Source organism: Belonocnema kinseyi, chromosome 10 (assembly GCF_010883055.1).
Source record: "Belonocnema kinseyi isolate 2016_QV_RU_SX_M_011 chromosome 10, B_treatae_v1, whole genome shotgun sequence".
Classification (NCBI taxonomy): domain Eukaryota; kingdom Metazoa; phylum Arthropoda; class Insecta; order Hymenoptera; family Cynipidae; genus Belonocnema; species Belonocnema kinseyi.
In genome coordinates, this window is record NC_046666.1 from 60,909,865 (window position 1) to 60,933,451 (window position 23,587).

The 23,587-nt window shown below is 31.3% G+C and overlaps 1 protein-coding gene across 1 annotated transcript in view; it reads right to left on the reverse strand.

Annotated features, from left to right (window-relative positions):
* LOC117181731 (talin-1) overlaps nucleotides 1-23,587 on the reverse strand; it is a 126,763-nt gene that overhangs the window by 68,190 nt on the left and 34,986 nt on the right. Inside the window, exon 2 of the mRNA XM_033374687.1 lies at nucleotides 14,919-15,015. The gene's annotated coding sequence lies outside the window, so the exon portion shown is untranslated. The remainder of the gene's footprint in view (nucleotides 1-14,918; nucleotides 15,016-23,587) is intronic.

The following is a 23,587-nucleotide window of genomic DNA, read 5'->3' on the forward strand; positions in this document are numbered from 1 at the left end:
CCAATTAGCACAAATGGTAAGTTCCGACAGTGCCTACAAGTGTGCCTACTGGCCGCTAAATGGCAATACCGGTTTCATATGTATACACCTGGTACATTTAAATAAAAAAATGCGGTCTTGCAAAGCTCAAAATTTTGGTTTATTTGACGCATTTCTAAGGTAGCAAATTTTAATAATGTTCAATTAAAAATTTAAAACCTTCTAATTTGAATAAATTTAATTCTAAGTGTTACAAAAATAAATAAATTTTGTTCTGAAGACTTAAAAATGAGACAATTTACACATGAGAAGCAGTTCAAACCATCTTTGCCTACAGACTGAAATCCATTAGAATTGAACAATTATAAACTAGAAGCCTTAGAAATGGTGTATTTTTCAATTAAAAGTTCTTAGATTCGAAAACTTTAAATGAGAAGCTTTCAGTATTATAAAAGTATAACTTTAAGAGGTATAGATATATTTAAATAACATTAATGAGGTAACATATTCATAAGATTTCGAGTGGAAATATATTGCATTTTTAAAAAAAATAGTGGAATTTTCAACCAACAACCATGCATTTTCAACCCGAAAAAAGCAAATTTTCAACAAAAAAGTTGAGTTTCTAGCTACAAAGTCGAATGCTTTAGAAAAAATGCAACCTACGAAGATAATTACTTAGCCAAATGATCGAATTTTGAAACAAAGAAGATCAAACTCCAACCAGTAATGGTTGATTTTTCAACTAAATTGTTGAATTTTTAAGTAAAAAATACCAATCTTTTAGAATACAGTGGAATTTTCAACCAAGAAAGATGAATTTTCAACTAAAAAAGATGACTTTTCTACCAAAAGATAAATTTCAAATCTATCAAAAATACGAATTTTTGACAAAGAAGTACAACTTTTTAATATAATTGTTGAATTTTCAACAGAAAATTAAATCTAGTAACAAACCATATAATTTTTAACCAAAATAGATTAATTCTGAACTAAAAATATAATAGTAGACTTTCCAAATATAATTAATTATCTTTCAAACTTTTTAACAAAACACTTAAACTTTCCACAAAATCATTAAATTTTCAACCAAATAGTAGAATTTTTATCAAAAAAGTGTGAGCGCGCCTACGGCGCGCGACTGTTCTCGCGATTCGCGCTCGATCATGTACTTACCTCGCGCTACGCGCTCGGTCTCTATATTTTCCCACATTCTTGCACAAACATTTTAAAATTAAGACTCAAAATATCCACCACTATAATTTGATGATTATGAATTCTCTTTTGTTGAAAGACCTTAGCTCGAGATTTTGAGCGCAACTACGGCGCACGACTGATGGCTCTCGCACTCTGCGCTCGGTCTTTGTATTTCTCCCGCATTCGTGCACAGACCTTTGCAAATCAAAGGTAAACGGATCGACAACTGTAATTTTGTGATTGTGAACTCTCTTTTGTTAAAGCTCTTTCGGCTTTAACGAACACATTCTCATCACGTATCTCGTGCTTCGCACTCGATTCTGTCCAAAATGTCAACTTTTCTACATTATACACAATACTTTTATATAATATAATACATTTTTTATGTAACACTGCCTGGGATTTCTTTGCTTTAAATTGTATTCTAAGCTGCGCTGAAACATGTATCATTTCAATCAATTTATATTATAATTCATAATATGCATAAAAATTGAATCATCTTAATTCTTATTTCCTTGTTTGTATATATTTTTTTAACTTGTTTTTTACGATTAAAGAAAAACTATTGTGCATCTGCATATGGTCTAATACAGGAACCAATATAGGGTCCTATATAGTATCCTTTGTCCTCTTTCGTCTTTTCTGTCCTTTTTCCAAAAATTTAATTTTTTATTTTTAATCTTATTTTATACGATTGAAAGAAAATCTACTCGTCCATTCTAAAAATGATTAATAATAAATTTGTAGATCTTTTTAGGCGAACAACTTTTGTCTGTTAATTTTAGTTCGTACTTATGTCGTTTTTTCAAAAAAAAATTTATATTTATATTTTCAATGTTATTATTTACGAATAAAGCAAAAACTACATGTCCTATTAAAAACTATAGTTCTTTTTTGGATAAACAGGTTTTGTCTCTTTTTTTTCGTGACTTGTGCCCTTACTTCAAAAATTTTATATTTTATATATTTCAAGTGTTGTTCTTTACGACTAAAAACAAAAACCATGCGTACCATCGAAAAGTGATTCATTATAAATTTGTAGGTCTTTCCATTTTTTTTCGTATCTTGCATAGTTTAACAAAAAAAAATGGAATTGTTAGATTTTTCATTATTTTTGTTACGATAAAATTTGGAATTTTCAAATTTTCGACCAAATTAAAAAAGTTGTTATGATAATCTCGTAGGTCTTTCAAAAATCAACGTTTTTCTTTTCTTGACTTTTTTTCGTATCATGCATTGTTTGGCTTAAAATGTTCATTTTAGTTTGTTTTTTGGGATTTTGAAAATGCTCGAACTCTCATCATTTTCTTTTTATAGAAAAAAGTCATAGGGATTAATTGTTTGATTTTCTGCATTCTATGAATAACCGTACATAGAATTTGGAAATCTTGAAAAAATGTGGTTTCAACCATTTTTTGTATGATCAAATTTGGAATTTTCTTTTTATAGAAAAAAGTCATGAGGATAAATTGTTGGTGTTTCTGAGTACTATGAATAACCGTAGATAGAATTTTGAAATCTTGAAAAAATGTGGTTTCAAAAATTTTGAAAATGCGCTAACTTTTTAAATTTTGATCCAAAATTGCTGCTTTATGAACTTGTTCTTTCTTTTTAGGCCTTAAAAAAGTGTGCCAAAGCAGAATACAATCTGATCAATTTTTCGAAAGTTATTGTGCCTATAGAATACAGACTACATACTGACAAACACCTTCGTAAAAATCGTTTCTTCTGACTCCAGTGGGTCTCAAAACGTAGAAATTTGATGAAAACCGACAAAGTGAAATTTCACATAAAACCAATACCTTCTCATTAGTATGAGAATGTAAAAAGACAACTGTTCAACAGAACAGAGATGAATTTTCGACCAACAGAGATGAATTCTAAACCAAAAATATAATCGAACACTTTTCAAATAAAAAGAATTAACTTTCAACAAAAATACAGTGAAACTCGCAGACTACACTGGTTTTGGGGCTGGTAATGATGGGGAAACCCTCCGAGAGAGTGCTGCTTCGGACGAAAACGCAAATAAGTAGTAGTAGTTAGATTTGCTTAATGGCTTCTATTAATTCAATTCTTTTTGTAAATTAAAAAAAAAACGAAAAAAGGGGGAAAAGGGTAATTTCCATGCAAAAAGAGGAATTCTTGAAAAAAAACGGGTAAAGAGTGATGATAATTATAGTGATGACATTCGATATTCTGAAGGAGATAATTGGTAACACTGAGCATAATTCTACACACATTTTCTTCAAAGAGGGAGGCAATATTTATTGCCAGTGTAAAAACAAAACTAATTTCCATTTTCACGGATTTTCCCGGTCAGTGCATCTTGTCTTATGGACTGAAGAAAAATGCCTTTAATTATTAAATACATTGGCCCTAAAACTTATTTATACGAAATAAGTTTTAGGCATAATGAATTTGGGTTAACTAAATATATCTATCCTCAAAAATTCTCGTAAGGAAAAACTTTACGAAAATGGCGAGGAAGAAAGAAGAGCGATGGCTACAACTCGATTCAGGGTTACGTTGTTACGTAAACTTCTAGGACTTGCGTAGGACGTAAAGCGGAACCGGAAGTTAAGTATAGATCAAGTTATAGCGCCCTTGTTTGTTATTCCTAGATTTCTCTTAGGATTGTACAATGGGCGCCAAACCGTCTGGACAGATCTGATTGGCTGGACGTTTAACCCCACCATTCTTTGGCCACCCTCGCGAAATCCTGAGTGGATCCTAGCTCTGGTATTTCGCGAAGAATCAATGTATTGACGTGCCCGATTCTTACAGAACGTAAGAAAATCTCTTGCGACACATTCGAGTCTTCCACCACTCTGACATCTTCGATGGAAAGCAGATGATTTGACTTTCGCAACCAATTTTATTTAAAGTGTTTTTTATGTTTATTTCAATTTGAACTTTAAACTCTTAAATCATAAAAAATAAATCTGATAATTTGAATTTCGCGCCAAATTAGCATGAGAAGTAAAGGTTATGTCACAAAACTTCATTTTCGAAATTCTCTAACTTGTTCCCGACTAATTTTTCATTTTCCGCGACCACTGAGATTTAAAGACCAAAATTCTTATCCTGTAGCATATTTAATGTAGAATCTTTAATAAATGAAATAAAAGAATCTTTTAAAATATCCTAAAATATTTCAAATCCTTTGAAACGTTTTTCAATCACTTTAAACTTTTTAAAGCTCTAGGAAATTACTTCGAATTTAAAAGATACATCTAAAATCTCTAAAATCCTCTGAAATCACGGCAAATTATTGAAATCAAATAAAACTTCCTCGAAATCTTTTAAAATACCCACAAATAATTCAAATCCTTTGAAACTGGTTGAAGCTTTAAATCTTCAAAATAATTTTTTTAGAATCCATTCAAATTATTAAAATCTGTTAAAAATTTCTTGTATTCTGAAAACACCCTGAAACATTTTAAATCCTTCGAAATCCCTTGAACATTTTTAAAGCTTTTGAATATTAATTGAATCTTTGAAAAATACCTTATACTTTTCTAAATCTTTCGAAATCCCTTCAAATGATTGAAGTCTATTAATAAACGCTTGCAGTCTTTTAAAATACCCTAAAACATTGTAAACCATTTGAAATCTGTTGAAATACCTTGAAACGTTTTAAAGCACTTGGAAATGTCTTAGAGCTTTTAAAAATATCCTAAAATATTTTAAATCCTTTGAATTCCCTTGAAATCATAAAGTATAAAGTTTATTGTATGTAGTTTATTGTATTCAAATTATAAGTTTATTGTTTATAGTTCAAAATTAGGTAACTTATGGGTTAATTTATTAAAAGAAAAGCAAAGTGATATTTTTATTTTAAAAAGTGACGACAGTGAATTTATCTTTAACAAGTGACTAAACAGTGATTTAAGGATGAAAAGTGACGAAAAGTGATTTTGTGGGATTCCTGCTTATTATTCTTAAAAGTTGTTTCAAGCGCTTCTTACATTAATTCCTTTAGTTTGGCATATTTTTTTTAAAGTCCGTGATTTTTTCTGAGTAAAAAAATGGCTTGACATATCTCTCTCCTGCGGCCACCCTGTAATTTTCAAGTGTGGTACTCGAGTTCGTATTGACCCTGGCGCGAATTTTGAACTGAAAAATGTTCTTTCCGCGATTTAAAAAATCAATACATACTTGGAAGTCGTTTGACTTTTTCTAAAGATTTAAAGTTTGAATTTTAGATTGAAACTTAATTTTTGCCTCCTCATGTAATATATCACATAAAAAACATGTAAAATCGTTACAATGTTTCCATTCTCTACCAGGCGGCTAAAGTTGGGTAATCGATCAGCAATAAAATAAGACAACAATGGAAAATAAGAATTAAGCCGACGTGTATTTGAAACTGGAGGAAATCGGATTAGTTTCGAAATTCTCGGATGGTACAAGTCAAAAGCCTCAATTTATACACATGCCATAACCGTGTGTGCATTCCCCCACATAATTACCTATCCCGACAATCTCCGTATAGGCAAGTACCACATCAGAGGCATTGCGGTTCGTAGCGTTCAAACCAGCGAACGACAGATGTGCCGATGGTTCATCTGAGCACTGAAGAGATTAAAGATAAGGCGAGGGGTAGCTGCATACCAGATAACCAAATAATATATAGCATATAGCATATACTATATATTATGTAGGAAGGTTCAGTCGACGTAGTAATTTTCGATTTTTGACAGGAGCCAACCACATTGCGGACAACGACCCTGCACCGACCCGATTTGCTGAACTGCGTGAGATTTTATCTCCTTCATCCCGTGGATCCAATTTACGGAAATCGGTCACTTGTTCGAATATTCGTGGAGCCAAATTCTCAACTTCATATTGAAGAGCGAGTAGTAATCTGATAGGAGATTTTTGTTGTTGTTGAAATATTCCCTTTGATTGAACGAATATTCAAGAAATCAGTTAAGCTGCTTCTGATTACCAGTTTTTTTTCGTAAATGGATACTAGATCTCGGTATTTAATTTAAATTTCGATATTAAAATAATTACTCCGGACAAAATATTTTTGAATGAGATGAAAAAATCTGCTTCCACGCGGATTTGAACCTACAACGCCACTACATAATTGGCACGTTAAGTAATTGTGCCAACGAGACTGCAGTAGATCTGTTCTTGTTCTTCATAGCTCCGTTTTTTAGGGGAATAATATACATATATCTCCATTGTGACAAATCCACTATTTGCTGTCAATGTGAGTTTTAATCTAATTAGTTTTACTGTATGAGAACAATGAAACAGAATAAACAAAAATTCTAGCATATTAAAAGTGAAATAGGAAAAGACACTCTAAAAAATAGCACTTGATTTCTCGTCTTAATTACAGTAAAACTTTTCTATATCGTCGATTTTGGGACTGACGGTGGGTAGGAACTGACTCATTATAGCCCGCTCCGCTTTTGTTTGTTCACGCCAGAGTGCTCGCCTGAGTGACAGTCGCAGATCCCGCGCACCCAGCGTAGCTCCCGTTACACCTACCTGCGGCACCGTGTCAATTCTCGGATAGGCTGTAGAAGGGAGGGCTATTGAAGAGTTTCACTGTATTTTCTTTTTTAAAGAAAATAAGACGACACCTATTTTACGGTTTTGAGAAAATAATCATTTTCGCAATCTTATGAATATTAGAAATTTGAGGCTTATTTCCAAAAAAAGAAATTGGTTGTCTTTAACCTTTTATAACTTTTTATCTAATTGCGATATTAGTTTTTCTTTCCTAATTCTATTGAGGTCATCTTTCGAAATCCGCGGTGGCTGTTACAAAGATATTCAAAGTAAAATTTCTCAAAAACCCACCTTTTGTTGTTGACAATTTTGGTCTGAATTAGCGCAAGAATGATAAATGAACCTCTTAAGTTTCATTCAAGCCTAACTATTTTTCTGTTCAAGAGAATCTTTTGCAGAAAAATTAAATTTTCGCTTTTTGTTAGAAACAACAGCAGATGCTAAAAAACAATTTGCTCATTTTAAAAAGTTCTACGAGAAATACCCCTGAATCTTTTATGGTTTCTTGTATCTTTTGCTAGAAAAATGAAAAAAACTCTGTTTTTCGTAAAAAATGTGATCACAAACATGTTTTAGTCTGAATAGAACTTATAGACTGTCTCCTATATTAAACAATAAAGTTAAAAAATGCAAAACACAGAAAAATAGGTTTTTCCATGAAATCCACTTTCCATGTTCTCACAATTCAGCCGAGAAAATACAGTGTAATTTAAGGTAGTTCTACCTAAATCGGGCCCTATTTATGAATTGTCTGAAATTTTCAAAATATGTAGAAAATGTTGTTATCTAACGATGTTATACCCTTTTCAGCTTAATCGTCTGTTTCGAATTGTAAATATTATAAATTATGTTCAGTACTTTTTGCATGGGTCTCCCATCGCCAACATGGGCAATCGCCATATTATAAATTCTAGTATGAAAACGAAGCTTATCGTGGCCTTAGGAACTACTGTAAATCTGTGTATTCATATATTTTATGTGAGTGTACAAACCCAAGTCAAATTTTTTACTAATAGTCAGAAGAGAACATGTAACTTCTAACATCTATCTAAGCAACCACAAAAATTTTTGTTCGAAAAATTGAATTTTGCACGCGAACGATGCAATATATTATAAATAAGAGGGAAGTATTTTTGGCAGAATATTTTAAATTAGCAAACTTTTTCTATTAATATTTTATCGAATCTACCGTTGCATACAAGAAAAATGTGAAACTTCAAGTTTTCTAACAAAAATGCTCTTGACCAGAAAAATAGTTTGTATTATTTTCAAAAGCGACTCACAAATTTCCAATACTCGAAAAATCCACAAAACTGATTTTTTTCATAAAACGATAATATACGTATGGTCTTTTTTCACATTCTCATCAGAGAAGGTATTAAATTTGTGTAAAATTTGACCCCCCCCCCCCAAGTTTTTGTCGAATGTCCACGTTTTGAGACCCCCTGAATCCGAACACCAGGTTTTTACTAATGTGTCTACCTATAGCTGTATGTATGTCTGTCTGTGAACACGATAACTTTTGAAAAAATTAATCTATTATATTGCCCTTTGGTACAATCGTTTAGTGTCGTAAACTAAAGGGCAAGTTCGTTAGCCAGCCATTTTGGATGAAAATTCAAAAAGTGGGCAAATTTTGAATATTTTGAGACCACTTTTTTAAAAATTCAAAACTTCTCTGTACGGTTATTCATAGAATTCAAAAAATTTAACAATTTATCCTAATGACTTTTTTTGAAAAATCAAAAATTACTAGAGTTTATAGCATTCTCAAAATCCAGAAAAACAAACTAAAATGAACAATTTAAGCCAAACAACGCATGATACGAAAAAAAAGTCTAAAGAAGAACAACGTTGCTTTTTGAAAGCCCTACAGCATTATGATAACAACTTTTTCAATTTGGTCAAAAAGTTGAAAATTCAAAATTTGATCGTACAACAAATTTTTGAGACCACATTTTTTTCAAGATGTAAAAATTCTATGCAGGGTTGTTTATAGTACTTCAAAACTTAAACAATTTATCTTTCTGACTATTTTTATGAAAAGAAAATGATCAGAGTTAGAGCATTTTCAAAATAAAAAATAATAATAAAAAAATAAAATGAACATTTTGGGCCAAACAACGCATGATATGAAAAAAAGTCAAGAAAAGAAAAACGTTCATTTTTGAAAGACCTACAAGATTATCATAACAACTTTTTTAATTTGGTCAAAAAGTTGAAAATTCCAAATTTGATCGTACCAAAAAATGTTTGAAACCACATTTTTTCAAGATTTAAAAATTCTATGTACGGTTGTTCATAGTACTCAGAAACTCAAACAGTTTATCCACATGGCTTTTTTATAAAAACTAAATTAGCAGAGTTAGAGCCTTTTCAAAATCCGAAAAAACAAACTAAAATGAACATTTTAAGCCAAAAGACGCATGATATGAAAAAAAAGCTTTACTTTTTGAAAGCCCTACAGGACTATGATAACAACTTTTTTAATTTGCTAATCCAAAAAAGAGCTATAATTTTTGATAGGACAGTTAGTTTTTGCTTCGGTCGTAAAAAATAACATTCTAAATAAAAATATTAAATTTGTTTGAAAAAGGAACACAAGGTATGAACTTAAATTGCCAGACAAAAATTGTTCGCCTAAAAAGATCTATAAATTTATTATTAATTATTTTTCGATAGGACGAGTAGATTTTCTTTTAATCGTAAAACATAAGATTAAAAATTAAAAAATTACCTTTTTGAAAAAAGCACAGAAAAGACGAAAGAGGACATAAGCTCCTATATAGGACCCTATATAGTTTCCTGTATTAGACCCTATGCAGATGCGCAGTAGTTTTTATTTTATCGTAAAAAACAACATTAAAAATAAAAAAAAATGATAAAAACAAGGAAATAAGAATTAGTATGATTCAATTTTTATGCATATTATGAATTATAATTATATACATTTATTGAAATGAAAAATGTTTCAGAGCAGCTTAGAATACAATTTAACCCTCTACTGTCCCCAGTGACATATATGTAACGTTTGGAAGACTTGAGTTTTTTTAAATATGACTTTGAGACAAACAGCAATTTTTAACGCAAGGATTTACATGAAAGTCAGGACGGTAATGAGATAGAATTTTAGTTTTGTATACACTCCGCCATAGGAATAATATGCCTAAATATCTCAAAATTCAGAAAAAAGAAAGTTTTAAGGGCGGTAGAGGGTTAATGCAAAATAAGAAACAAATACAAAAATAATCCTGATAAATACAATTAGCTTTTTATTTTTCAATTTTTTCAATAAGTAATTCCTGACAGAGTTATATAAAAAATGTTATAATTGATATAAAAGTGTTATGTATAATGTAGAAAAGTTGACAGGTTGGACAAAATCGAGTGCGAAGCACGAGATACGTGATGAGAATGTGTTCGTTGAAGCCAAAAGAGCTTTAACAAAAGAGAGTTCAAAATCACAAAATTACAGTTGTCGGTCCGTTCACCTTTGATTTTAAAAGGTCTGTGCCCAAATGCGGAAGAAATGCGAAGACTAAGCGCGGAGTGCGATTGCCCACAGTCGCGTGCCGTAGGTGCGCACAAAATCTCGAGCTAAGCTTTTTTAACGAAAGAGAATTCACAATCACAAAATCACAGTGGTGGATGTTTTGAGTCTTAATTTTAAAAAAAATATTATTATTATTATTCAGTGATTTTAGAAATCCTCAACCTTAAAATATTGAACTCTACTTTTGATTTTAATATTTTTTAGCTTAATATATGTATTCGATATCTGAAAATATGAATATAGAAAAATGTTATCATCATTTAGGAATTTTTCATGTTAGATTTGTAGGTTGGGACAGGTGCATGGCAATATATTTTGGGTACTTTTTTATTTATGATTTTCAAACGAATTCATCAAAAAAATTTTAACATTACTAAATTATACTTTGCTATACGTACTTTACTGAGATAAATTTAGAACAATTTTATTGTTCAAAGAAAAAGTTAAAAATGACTGAGATTTAAGTGTTCAAGTTTTTGGCAATCACACAACTATTTTTAATATCGAGGATAAACTTTCTTTAGTTTGAATCAGTTTCAATACAAGAAAATTTTTAATATTTTCATATTTTCGCAACGATTCTACTTCCCGCCAAATCTGTACAGCGATTTGCAATGTTGCCAAATCTTCACAGTAAAAATAAAATGGTATTTACATTTACGTACAGTAAATGTTAAATATTTTTAGATAATGACTTAAAAGATAGATTTTTTCCTATCTTTAAATCATTCAATGTTACTCTTTTTTAAACTAATATTTCCGAATCTACTCTTTAGAACATTGAACGTTTTTAGAAAGTAAATTGAGCTGATGTATGCGTTGATTTTGAATATATTTGTATCGAAAAAATATTTTTGTGACGTTCTGATTAGGGAAAAATAACCTAATCCGGATCAGGAGTCCAAAAGCGGGCCACTATTATTTTAACGGTAAACTGACATAGGAGTGACCAGTCCCCCCACCAGTAGATAATGACCCTACAGTATATCGTCCTTAATTATAAGCACAAATATAAGAAGAATAATCAAGTACAATTTTAATATATTAAAACGCATCGTGTCTTAACTATAAAATTGATATTTGTGGAATGTTTAAATAAAAAATTAATGAAAATTAGACCCTAAATTTTGCAAAGTCGAAGCACTATTGTATACAAAAAAAATGTAAAAAGTATGAACTTTCAGTAAATATTCATAGTACAAATATTTATATTGTTTTTAGAATCATATTTTCTCAGGTTTTCTTGACAATTACAAAAATATTTTTAAGGTTCATTTATCATTAGAGTTCCTAATTTAGACAATATTTTGTAAAAATATAACCTGTAATTAACATAAATAATAGTTTCTTGAAAAAAATATTCACTATAAAAAGTGAATATATTCAAAGTTTGAAAACAAAGCAACTTTTAATATAAAGTTGTTTTATGATAACTAAACCTATTTGAGACGAACTAATAAGGAACCATTGAAGACGATAACAAATAACTGATGATTTAGTGACCGCATTTTTTACGAATAATTGATTTAATACGCAGTAAAAAAAGGATTAAATAAAATTGTTTACTGATCAATGTTAAATTGTATAATATGGTAATAAAGATTGATAAAATATGAAAATATACGATTCTTCACATTTTTATTCGAACACTTCATTTAGAATAATATAATTTTGTATTTACACCCGCGTGAAAAAAGTTTGCATGGCTCAAGCATGGCAAGACGCTTGGAAATATCTGGCTAAAGCATGGGTCACGGCTGAATAGCAGCATAGCTCAAGCCTTGCTCCTGTCCGTTTCCCATGCTTAGGACACGCTTACCACAAATGAATATTTTTAAGAACATGTAAGTGTCAGAGAAAATGAGCTTTCAGTAAATGGCAGCGTGCCCAGAGGTAGACCGCGGAAAGAATGGTTAGAATGTGTGAATGAGACCTTAGTTAGAAGAGATTGATCAGCAACCTGGGTCGGAACAATGTTGCGGCACGAACATGTTATTTACTTAAATAGCACGAGAATTCTGGATCAATCTGAAAAATCTCTATCCCTTCCACGAACTACTCCTTTCCCCTACCGAGTGAGTCCCGCCTACCCCGAAAGGGAAATGTCTTAATGGTGTAATAATAAATAATAATAATAATTAAAATTGAAAATCTTAGGTTTGCCAAAAGCTAACACGTCTTTAAATGGTAAGTTCACTACCCGGATGCACTGGGTCGCACAACCGGTAGTTTAACACATATTCTACGAGAACTTTAAAATAATTTAAATTGTGCCAATTGCCAAAATAACTACCATTAGTGAGTCGACGGTCTGGATGCACCAGGTCGAGCACAAGGTAGTTTAATACGTATTCTACGAGAACTTTTGAAAAATTGAAATTTTATAAATAATGAAAACAAATTAAAATGATCAGTCGACAACCCGGGTGCACCAGGTCGCGCCCCAGGTAATTTAGCACGTATTCTACAAGAACTATTTCAAAATTTAGATTGTTCCAACAGCCAAAATTACTGAAAATTGTGAGTCGACGATCCAGGTACATCAGATCGAGCACCAAGTAGTACAATACGTATTCTACGAGAACTTTAAAAAAATTTTAAGTTTTTGATTAATGAAAAAAAATTCAAATGGTTAGTCGACGACCCGAGTGCACCAAGTTGCGCCCCAGGTCGACTATAATTTTCAGTAATTTTGGCTGTTGGAACAATAAAATTTTTGAAAAAGTTCTCGTAGAATTTGTACCAAACTACCTCACCATTTATAATTGTTTTTATTATTCACCAAATTTAAATTTTTTAAAAATTCTCGTAGAATACGTATTATACTACCTGGTGCTCGATCTGGTGCACCCGGATCGTCGACTCACAATTTTTAGTAATTTTAGCTGTTCAAACAATCTAGATTTCAAAAAAGTTCTCGTAGAATACGTACTAAGATACCTGAGACGCGACCTGGTGCACCCGGGTCGTCCAATCACCATTAGAAATTGTTTTCATTATTGAGGAAATTAAAATTTTTTTAAAGTTCTCGTAGAAAACGTTTTAAACTACCTTGTGTTCGACCTGGAGCACCCAGATCGTCTACACACAATTTTTAGTAATTTTGGCTGTTGAAACAATCTAAATTTTAAAAAAGTTCTCAAGAATACGTGCTAAGACACCTGGGGCGCGACCTGGTGCACCTGAGTCGTCGACTGACCATTTGGCATTGTTTTCATTATTCACCAAATTTAAATTTTTCAAAAGTTCTCTTAGAATACGTAATTAACTACCTGGTGCTCGACCTGATGCACCCGGATCGTCGACTCACAATTTCTAGTAAGTTTGACTGTTGGAACAATCTAAATTTTGAAAAAGTTCTCGTAGAATACGCGCTAAGCTACCTGGGCCGCGACCTGGGTCACCCGGGTCGTCGCCTCACCATTTGGAATTATTTTCAGTATTCACAAATTTAAAATTTTTAAAAAGTCTCGTAGAATACGTATTATACTACCTGGTGCTCAATCTGATGCATCCGGATCGTCGACTCACTAATGGTAGTTATATTGGCAATTGGCACAATTTAAATTTTTTTAAAGTTCTCGTAGAATATGTGCTAAACTACCTGGTGTGCGACCCAGTGCACCCAGGTAATAAACTTACCATTTAGAGACGTGTCGGCTATTGGCAAACCTAAGATTTTCATTTTTAACGCAGGCTAATTTTCTCTGACACTTACATGTTCTTAAGAATATTAATTTGTGTTTAGCGTGTTCTGAGCATGGGAAACGGATAGGAGCAAGGCTTACGCCATGCTGCCATTCAGCCGTGAGCCATGCTTTAGCCAGATATTTCCAAGTGTGTTGCCATGCTTGAGCCATGCAAACTTTTTTCACGTGGGCAATCAGCTAATAAATAGTTAATTACTTGTTAGGATTTTGTCATATATTCAAATTTAAATTGTGTTAGCTTATTTTTCTCGTGAATTTTCACCGTAAAAAGGAAATAGTCCATATTAGGGCCCGGACTCAAAATTTTATTATTTTTAATGCTCAAACATATTTTCGAACATCCTCTTTTTGATGATACGCTACCTGCATTTAGACTGATGTAATAACATTTTTAAACACATTGTTTCTAAAACCCGATCCAGATTTGATTCCTTTGTCCGTCTTTTTATTTTTTCCAACTGGGAAAAACGGAACAAACCAATTAATAAATAATATTAGATTCTCTTCTCAGCAACAACTTTCTTCAAAAAAATAAGAAATCAGGATACGATCTAAGCAACTTTTTGAAACGAGTTTGACTTTTGGAAAGGCTGCCTGCCCTCGAATGAGAGACTGCGAGCAGATCCCTCGTGAATATCTGGCTAGCCACGTTCATCACTGGGATGCCTATTCAAATTTTACAGCTCATATTTGTCGCAATTAAGTATTGTATTTTAGGGGTTATGGCAGCGAAGTATTCCATATTGAGGGAGAGATGCTGCGTGCTGAGGGCGAAATGTGAAATGTGAAATAAAGATAAATTCGGGGAGGTTAGACTTTATGACAGTGCGGATGGCGCTTTGATGATGCGTCTGAGTCACTCAGCGTGAGGTCCTTTTACGAGTATCTCAAATATGCGATTTGAGAACCGGAAATGCGTATTACTTGGACAAGATTCGTATACTCACTTTATAGACACTCTGCTCGTCGTCAGCTTGATATAAAAACCTCCCTCGTCCTTAAAAAATCTCGTTCGTTCGTGAATGATCCTTCACTTAATCGTGTCTGGAAAAAAGAAAAAAAAACCAATCAGACTTGAGTTTAGTATTGGCGAAACGTGCTTCTGCAAAGGACATCTGCGAGGGACCATTCGTGACTCAATTCGCATTTGAATTGAAAAACATTAATTTGATATATTGGGTCATTTAGGAAGGTTCTAAAATCCAAGGCATGTTCTCATAAATTGACTCTAAGGTATGGGAGTATTTTTATTATAAAAAAGAGGTCCTTACAATTGCTTATAGCATTTTCAGGGCGACTAACACAATTTCGTATTCAAATTTCCGGAAAATTCCCCAATTTTCCGGGTTGGAATTAACGTTTGTCCCGGGTTTTTCTTGTGATAGATGTCCTTCAATTTCGCACGACATTATTAGTGAAAAAAGTACTAAAAACTACTAGAAAAGTTTACAAAATTAATATTCTTTTATCAGGATCTGTATCACTTTAACAAAAAAGTTTGACAATTATTATGACTTATTTGTTCCAAATCCATATCTTGGCAGAATCTTAAACAAAATTGGAACAGTTTTGTCAAAACACCGATTAATTTATGTGGAAATTTCCCTTTAAAAGAGGACCAAGAAAATTTGTTTATTTAAACTTTTTTTGGCAATATTTCTTAGAGGTCAAAAATACTTCAACCTACCAGGTTACTTCAACCTACCAGGTATCATTGGATGCAGAAATATTATATATTTCATAATACTGTATACAAAAAAGGCTTTATTATCAGAATTATATGATTTTAAGCAACTATAAAAGAGCAGGTAGCCCCATACTTCTTGCCAGTGGCGAATATTGAACAAATGGTATTAAAAAAGTTAATTTTATTATTATCTTGCCATTTCTATTTTATTGAATATTTGTCTTATTTTTTATTTTTCTGTAAACAAAAATAATATGAAATTTTCACTCTTCAAATTAATGATCGCTCATAACGAAGCATACAAAAAGTATACATTCTTTTTAATTAATTGGAAAAACTTCCACCTTGCATTTGTTGATTTAAATTAGTATAAAAATTACTTAAATAAGTGCGAACATGAATAGAAAGTAGAATTTGTAGAAAAAAACATATAATTAAACATTTATTTTAAAAAATGTGGCGCTTTTATTAAATTTTAAATCCTACTTTCAAATACTGTTCCAGTCTAAATAAAGTTTGAGCGCGCCCTAGGCGCGCGATTGTTGTTTGTCGCGCTTCGTGCTCGATGATGTATTTATCTCGCGCTTCGCGCTCGATTATGTATTTACCTCGCGCCACGCACACATTTATATTTCTCCCGCATTCGTGGACACACCTTTTGAAATCAAAGGTCAACGGACTGACAACTGTAATTTTGTGATTTTGAACTCTCTTTTGTTAAAGCGCTTTCGCCTTTAACGAACACATTCTCACCACGTATCTCGTGCTTCGCACTCGATTTGTCCAAAATGTCAACTTTTCTACATTATACACAACACTTTTATATTAAATATGATACATTTCTTATGTAACTCTGCCTGGGATAACTTATTAAAAAATTGCAAAATAAAGAGCAAATTGTATTTAACATGATTATTTTTTAATTTTATTTCTTATTTTTCTTTAAATTGTATTATAAGCTGCACTTAAACATGTATCATTTCAATAAATTTATATAATTACAATTCATAATATGCATAAAAATTGAATAACACTAATTCCTATTTCCTTGTTTTTATCATTTATTTTTATTTTTAATCTTGTTTTTTACGAATGAATAAAAAATACTGTGCGCCTGTATAGGGTCTAATACAGGAATATATATAGGGTCCTATATAGGACCATGTGTCCTCTTTCGTCTTTTCTGTCCTTTTTACAAAAATTTAATTTTTTTATTTTTAATTTTATTTTTTTACAATTAAAAGAAAATCTACTCTTCCTATCTAAAAATTATTAATAATGAATTAATAGATTTTTCCAGGCGAACATTTTTTGTCTGTTAATTTTAGTTTGTAAGTTGTGTAATTTTCAAAAAAATTTAATATTTTTATTTTGAAAGTTATTTTTTACGTCGAAAGCAAAAACTACGTGTCCTATCAAAAATTATAGCTCTTTTTTGGATGAACAAGTCTTGTCTCACTTTTTTCCGTAGCTTGTGTCGCTAGTCCAAAAAAATTTTATTTTTTTCTTTTAAATATTTTTTTTACGACTAAAAACAAAATCTACGCATCCTATCGAAAAATGATTTATTATAAATTTATAGATCTTTCCAGGGCGCGCAATTTTAGCTTATTCATTTTTTCGTATCTTGCATAGTTTAACCAAAAAACGGAATTTTTCATTATTTTTGATACAATCAAATTTGGAATTTTTAGCTATTCGACCAAATTGAAAAAGTTGTTATAAGCTTGTACGGCTTTCAAAAAGCAACGTTTTTCTTTTCGTGACTTTTTTTCATATCGCGCGTTGTTTGGCTTAAAATGCTCATTTTAGTTTTTTTTTTTAAATTTTTAAAATGCTCTAACTCTGATAATTTTGTTTTTACAGAAAAATGTCATAGGAATAAATTGTTTGAGTTTCTGAGTACTATGAAGAATTGCATATAGAATTTTGAAATCTTGAAAAATGTGGTTTCAAACATTTATGGTAGGATCAAATTTTGAATTTTCAACTTTTTAAGAAAAATCAAAAAGGTGTTTAAACAACCTTGTGCAGAATTGGAAAAGAAACATTTTTCATATTATGCGTTATTTGGCTTAAAAAGTTGATTTTCGTGTGTTTTTTGAAATTTTTGAAATGCTATAACTGTGATAAATTTTGGTTTTATAAAAAAAATCATGGGGATAAATTGTTCGTCTGATTAAACACTATGAATATCCGCACAGACAATTTTTGAATTAAAAAAAAGTGGTATCAAAAATGTTCAAAATACGCTCACTTTTTGAATTTTCACCCAAAATGTCTGGCGAACGAACTTGACCTTTATTTTAGGACACTAAAAGAGTATACCAAAGGCCAATCCAATCTGTCAATTCTTTCGAAAGTTATCGTGCTGACAAACTAAAAATGTACAGACACATACACACAGAAACACACACAGAATCACACATTCATAAAAACCTGTTTTTCGGATTCAGTGGGCCTCATTACGTGGACATTTGAAAAAAACGAGGGGGGTTAAATTTTACACAAATCTAATACCTTCTCTTGATGAGAATGTAAAAATGATATTTTTTCAATACTGAGCAGCATTTGACTGTTTATTTCGAATGAGAAAATATAAATCAAATATGTAAAACTATACATTGAACATCAGAATTTTAATTGTTTCCTTTTTTTAATTTTTAATTTATACGTGAAATTGTTGAATTTCGATGTAATAATAAGAATGAAACAATTATTGCTTTGAAAATTTTTAATTGTCTTAACTTACACATACTTCGAAAGGATATAAGTTTAAACATTTATAAATTTATTTTTCAATTTAGAGCATTGGTTTGAATAAAAATATTTTCAACTTTAAGCATACAAATTTTTTAATTTCAATGACCCTGCAAATTTTTCTGTAATCTGGGAATTAACCGGGCAATGGCAAGAAATTTCTTACACTGCATTGGACGCGTGTAAAAAACTCAGGGACATAATATGAACGGAAATTTACTAGAAAAAATTCTTTTTCCAAAATGCTGCGTTTTTAAATGAAAAACGTATCGAAAAAAGAAAACAGAAATAAGGCAGAAAACAAAACACAAGACATTTTTCTGAATTTCATTTTGTGCTGGCATTAGTGAACAAATGTATACCCTGCCCGATTAAGTATTTCAATTTCATTTCGAATGTAATATTTTAAATATATACGTCAAAGGAGAAAAGTAGACTTAAAATGAATAAATGTTTTGGCTGGGCCTTTCGTCAATAGTTTTTATTTTCAAGCTTAAGAGTATGTTAACTCGATTAAGGTAGTGAACTGTAGATGAAATTATTTAGCCATCTACTTTTCTTAAGGACCGGTTCTGCGAAGTTGATGTTAAATTCACGAATTTGCGCATGTCATTCCATTTCTTGATGTACACATATTTTGCAGAGAGATATTTCGCACCCAGAAAATGTAAATGAAGTTGAATGGAAGCTTTAAAATGGGATGATAAGAAGGCATCTTGGAAAATGATGAGCAATTCGGCGTCAAAACAGGGGCAGTGTACTTCTCGAAATGGACATAATAAATTATGTAAAATTTTTAAGGAAATACAGGGATCGCAGCATAAAAGGAGCTTGAGAAAGAGGAAAAAGGTTAATTTTCACAAAAAGGGGGGATATAGAAAAATGCTTAAACAGTAATTTTCAGATATAGAAACGAAGAAAGCATCTTTTTATATGAAAGTTTATATTTTTAAATAATATTAAATAACTTCAATTATTTCGACAATTAAACAATTTATTTTGTTGATAAAATAAAATTGGTCAAATAAACAATGTTTATATGTTGAAAATCTTCCCCAAAATTAAAAATATTCTGTCTCTTAAAATATTCATCATTAATTAAACACTGACTTTTATAAGTGTAATTAAATAGTATAATATTTTCTTTCCGAGACTTGTCACTTCGTCTCTATTATAATACTAGTGATTCGAATGTAAATTGGAAACTTACACTCTTCAATGATTTTCAACTTAATTTTTAAAAATAGTTCGTTTCGAGCACCTAGAATATTTGACATTTCAAAATTAATTTATTTCTGTATAGAGAGTACTCGAATATGAGATATTCTCGCAATATGAGAAAACGGGGTATCAGCTAAACTAAGAGACCCACTCTGTTGGTTCTATCACTAACTTGTAGCTCTAGAAGAAAGAGTAATTTCGTGGTATAGTCCATTTTTCACTGGGCTTCTTCTAAAGATTATAGGCGAACTTTTTGTGAAATCGATGGTGGTCGAGTTCTTGGAAGGGAATTCTTTAAACCCTATTTATTATTCATTAAATATGTATTTAGCAGTAAAGTTTGTCTGGAGTGATGGGGATTGAATAACTAAGTAGGAAAATATCGATAGTGTTGAGTTTTTTCGTTGTGCAGGTCAGGCATAGTAGGTACATAGTTGTACGGTGTGGTTCTCATAATATGAGATACCTGTGTGGAAATTGGTTACAAAAATGTTTGTGACTACTGCAAAAACTAAATATATCTAAATAGCAGTAATCTTGTACTTCGAAAACATAGAATGAAGTTTTTCATTAAAAATAATACTTTATTTTGCATTTTATTAGCTATTTCCTGGGGTATCTCATATTATGAGAATAGTTTGACGAGTTTGGAAAAAGCACTTTTTTACATTTTTTGTATTTTCAGCATAAAAAAAATTTTTAATAAAATTTTTTATTGCAGCTTCTTATGACAAACTAAATTTTCTTTAAAATGACCTATATTACTTTTAAATTCAGTCCATATAATTTTGACAATCACGCCAAACAAAGTTGGTATCTCATATTTGGGTACTCTCCTCTACAAAATGAAAAAATATGTTATCTTTCAAGTTTTGTTTAAATCCTAAATATTGTAGTTTGAAATTGGTCAAATAGGCATAGTGTAGTTTTAAATAATTTGACAGGTGTAAAAAAAGTAACGTTTCTTATATTTTTTACATACATTTATTAATTTCAGAGAATTTTCCGCACAATTCAAAAATGTATTGCATTTTGAAGTATCATACATTTAAAGTAAAAAAAGGAAAAAGGGGGAATTATCAAGAAAGAAGAAACACTGTAAAAGATTAATTCAGGTTACAATAATTTCTAGAAAATTACAAATTAAATTAATAAATAAATAATAATTTTAATTTTCAGGGATTTTTATAATCCACGTACAAGATTGATTAACGAACTTGCAAATAGACTTTTGGCAGATTATTTAACGAATTAAAGCCCAAATTTAGAAGCTTAATTTCATAAAAAGCCTTTCTTCAGTAAAAGGGTGAAGACCTTAAGTGTTAAAATCAAGATTACCTTTTAGGAAAGATTTGGCAATATAATCTGTAATTTTCAAGTTCGTGAAGACATTGAAGGGTGTGAAGCAATATTTACAAACGGGGTTACATATTAGAAAAAGACTTTTTTATGAGTAGGGTTAGAACTATAGACAGTTCAAATCTCAAACTGTCTTCAACTTTCTTCAAGTTTGGCGGGGTTGCATTTAATGAAAAGATTCCTTTATATCAATATATAGGGGTAGACACCCAATTTCAAATTTCCAACTGTCCCTAAATCAAGACTCAATTTCCGAATAGATTCCCAAGCAAATCCACAACTAGATATTCTCCTAGAAATCGTAGTGCATCCTAGAGTGTCAAGGGGTCAAGGGAATAATTGGGGGTAGCGTTGGTGTTGGGTCGCGAATTTGATGCAGAGCGTGACAGGGTTGCAGGCGACTCTGTGTGCAGAAATTCGGGCTAGGTTAGCGACGATGAGGAGGTGAAAAGAGGTGGGGGTAGGGGGTTGAAGTGAAGAGAGAAGGTTGGAGTTGGCGGCGTTATGGCGGGCGCCGGGGGTGGCGCCGCGACGCTTTGGCGCCCCCGATGCCGAGACGCTCTACTGATGCTGGATCCATATACCTACACCTGGACCTCTACACCGACTTATCTCTTTCTCCTTTGCACTCCAGCTCCTATCCTTACCCCCACCTCTATTTTTAAAAATCTCTTTCTATTATTGCTCCCGGAGCTAGGGAAGAACACGGGAGCAGGAGCACAGGGTATACAGTGGTGGTGGCTATAGAATCCACTCTGAATTCTGGAATCTGGATTTTGCTCTGGATACTTGGATAGGCGAGGTCACTAACTAGAGGCTGCCTCAAACTCTAACTCTGGGAGGTGCAGAGCTGCGGAACGCAAAGATAGCGCATCGATTTAAGCTAAGACGACCTATTACTACCGGCACCGCATGCTCGAAATGGAGTCTAGTACTCTTGCTTGCGAATTTCGAAATCCCGGAGTCTACATTTTTCGAGGTCGACAAGGAAAAGAACTAATCTTCGGGTTCTATAAAAAAGAACGAGGTTCGGGACTTCGACGGAATGAGGGTTAGCATGAAAGTAGACTGAACTGGTAGTAGCATTTTGGGATAAACAAGGTTGAATAAATATATTATTGCGTTGGTGGAAAAATAATGAATGCTTATAAATAATCATGTTATCGCACCTCAGCGGTCATTTACATGAATTCATATTTGCTTTAAAAAGTTTTATTTTTACTTTTTATACTTACATTATTATACATAATAATGCTTAGGGTAAGTGTGATAAAGAATGTGGGCCGAACATCATGACAACTTTTAAAGATAATAAAAAGATGTTTAAATTAAAAAATCGTTACGCATTAGTTTGTAAAGAAGTATTTGGTGTTCATTTAATATAGTAAAATCCTGAAACCCTAAAAATGAACCAGATTTTGCTTAAAAAATAAGAATGTAAAAAAATTACTGCGCGCATAATACTGAGATTTTATTTTGAGTGAAGTTAAAACTCATTTAGAAGATTTGAGTGTTATAATTACCGTAAATTATGAAAGATAGATATAACTTAAAAACAAAGGATTCTTTTTCTTCTCCGGATTTTTAATTCTTTTTTGTTGCTTTAATACGGAGTGTTTACTAACTTCCACGATAGAAATATCAAATCTCCTCTTACTAAAATCACGATTAAAAAATATCTAAACTAAGGTTTTCCTAAGCGTGATTTGATGTATTTGCAATATCTTATTGTATCAAAAATATATATATTTGTAATTTATGGTGTAGAGTGAAAATGAAATAATTTTAAATTATTGAGAAATCAATAATAATTTCAATAATTCATCGTTAGTATCAAAGAAATAAAAAAATAATACTAAGAATTATTTACCAATTAGAATGCCAAATTTAATTAGCCCAAGATATTTTAATAAAACATAACATCTGTCATAATAACTACATATAAGCAGATAATTATGACATTGAAATTGCAATACATATATATTTCTCATATTATGAGAAAAAAAGGTTCAAAATAAATAACTGAAATGGACCGTCATCGTATGCTGAAACGTCTAAAGCAATTACTATAATCTACACTGCCGTGCAAAATCCACATTTAATCAAATATCTCTTGGAAGAGTTAAATATTGCAAAACTAGAATAAATTTCAATGTTTTTGTGCTCATTCTGAAGCTATTTTTCTACAGGATCGGAACAGCGTATGAGCATAAATCCAAAACATTTTCCTAGCACAATGCAAGAAAAAATTTGAAAAAATTTAACCAAAAATTTGAAAACATCTCATCTGTAGGCAAATAAAAAATATAATAAATATATATTTTTCAGGTCATTTATAGATACTTCATGGTTATACATTTAATATATTAAAAAAAATATTGTTTTTACCACAAAGAATATTGAAATTTTGCCAAATTTGTTATTAAATTATGTTCATAAGCTGGTGCGATGATGTAAAAAAATAGCTTTGAAATGAGCCCAAAAACATTTTGAAAATATTGATTATTACGGAAGTTCTTGAAAATTAAAAAAAATGCAATTTAATTCATTTTTGCAATATCTACTTAAAAGATATATTGGCTTCACCCT